Genomic DNA, 2,579 nt, shown 5'->3' on the forward strand with positions numbered 1-2,579 from the left:
GCAACTATCGAGGTTCACGGCGTTGGCTCGCAGGGCGCATTCTTCGCTGCCTCGGCCGCGCTATGTATCTTGTTTTGGGGGCCACTGGTGAGGTGCGTCGGCATCTCAATCAGCTGCGCCTCTGTCGTCGCACGGGTTCTGCCGCTCCCCATCTGCTTTCAGTGACGGTGCCGTCCGGTCAGCGCCCTGGGGACCCATCTACTGGCTCGCCTCATCCCCAGGTGTTACCGACGATGCCATCCATTTTGCCCCATGGCGACGCGCCGCCGCCGCCGCCGCGGCTGCCGCCTGTTCTTCCGACGGCGACGCCCGCAGTGGACGCTTCGCTGCAGCCGCCAAGCGCCTCCCTGGGTCACGCGCCGCCGATCGCTTCCCGTGACCAGCTGTCCTCCGACATGGAACTTTTGCCCGCTACGGACCAGATGTCGTCTTCAACCGGCGGCTGCCCCGCCCCGATGGAGGTCGAATCTTCGGCCCCTCCTGTCTCTTTACGGGCGCATACACCGTATGTTGGCGTGCACCCTGGACTAGGTTTTCAGGCGTTTCCTAGCTCCCCTCGGACCAAATGGCCGGGTGCGGGTGGCACAGCCTCGCCTGTTGTTAGGCTCCCCATCTCGTTGCATACGTCAACATGGGGTCCTCCCCACGGCGGGCGGAAGCCTTATAACACAGCCGTTCGCCGATTTGCGGGGGAGGAATGTGGTGTCACCGCCAGACACCACACTTGCTAGGTGGTAGCCTTTAAATCGGCCGCGGTCCATTAGTATACGTCGGACCCGCGTGTCGTCACTGTCAGTGATCGCAGACCGAGCGCCACCACACGGCAGGTCTAGAGAGACGTACTAGCACTCGCCCCAGTTGTACAGCCGACTTTGCAAGGAACGGTTCACTGACAAATACGCTCTCATTTGCCGAGACGATAGTTTGCATAGCCTTCAGCTACATTTGCTACGACCTAGCAAGGCGCCGTATTCAATTGATAATTAATATTATGAAGCATGTACCGTAACGAGAGATGTTCTACAATTGTGGATTAAAGTTACGTATTCTACCAGTTACCTCCTGTTTTGCTAGTCTTATTTCTCTGACCTGTTCCAGACCTAATGCCAGTCAGCGTGTAATTAAACGCGTGCATTTTGGCCTCCTCTAGAAAAACAGTGTTGGCTCTTCTGCCAACACTACACCAACATCACAGAAACTAAGTTCTAGTCGGTGTCGGAGTAGAAGTTCGTCACATGCCACTTCATTGATGAGCTTGACGTAGACCGCGCTACTGACTATAGATAAGTGTGTATTCCAACTAATACGTCAGGTTCGATTTTTACCTCGTCCCGTAAATAATGTTCTATATCATAAGCCTTCGGTCGAGCACATTCGTTAACAAAACTAAATTTCTGTGTCGATTTGCGGAACGACAAGGCCATCATTCGTTATATGTATTACCGCGGCACACTCGTAACGTAAACACCTCTCGTGCACACGTGCGGCGGGGACGTGAAAACCGTCCGAACCTCTGCGCCGCTGAAGGCTGACTGCGACTGAACTACCCATGCATCACTCAGGATCCGTCCTCAAAGCTTTACTTCCTCCATTACGTCTGTTGTAGTTGGCAGAAGAGCCAACACCGTGTTACTAGAGGATGCACGCGTTTTAGCTCACGCAGCCTAGCGTGAGGAGGGAAGAACTATACTGACGTGAGGTCTGGAACATGACAAGGAATTAGAATTCAGAAAGTGGACGTAATTACTTTGATACTTAACTTTAATCCATTAATGATGAACGTCGCTCTTGACGGTACATGATTCACAATATTATCTGTTCAGAAAAGTAACTGAATATGGCGCCTTGCTATGTCGTAGCAAATGACGTAGCTGAAGGCTATGCTAAACTGTCGTCTCTGCAAATGAGAGCGTATGTAGACAGTGAACCATCGCTAGCACAGTCGGCTGTCCAACTGGGGCGAGTGCTAGGGAGTCTCTGTAGACTAGACCTGCCGTGTGGCGGCGCTCGGTCTGCAATCACTGATAGTGGCGACACGCGGGTACGACGTATACTAACGGACCGCGGCCGATTTAAAGGCTACCACCTAGCAAGTGTGCTGTCTGGCGGTGACCCCACAACCTCTTCTGATCATCCTTTCTTTCAGGAGTGCTAGTCTTGCAAGGTTCGCAGGAGAGCTTCTGTAAGTTCGGAAGGTAGGAGAGGAGGTACAAGGGGAAGTAGAGCTGTGAGGACGGATCGTGAGTCGTCCTTGAATAGCTCAATATATAGAGCACTTGTTCGCGAAAGGCAAAGGTCTCGAGTCTCGGGCTGGCACATAGTTTTAATCTGCCAGGAAGTTTCACAATGATGTTGTTGCCCGCAACTGAGCTTGAAGTTAGGAAGACAGTATAACAGCTAAAGAATAAGAAGTCAGCAGGCATAGATGAGGTTCCTGTTTTTGTTCTGAAGGCGTGTGTAGATAGCATACAAGCCCTGTTAACAAATATAATTAATAAATCCTTTAGTTTAGGTGTTATTCCAGAGTACCTAAAGCATGCACGAATGTTTACTAAAGAAACGTGATGTGGAAAGCATTG

Source organism: Schistocerca serialis, chromosome 3, assembly GCF_023864345.2.
Source record: "Schistocerca serialis cubense isolate TAMUIC-IGC-003099 chromosome 3, iqSchSeri2.2, whole genome shotgun sequence".
Lineage (NCBI taxonomy): Eukaryota > Metazoa > Arthropoda > Insecta > Orthoptera > Acrididae > Schistocerca > Schistocerca serialis.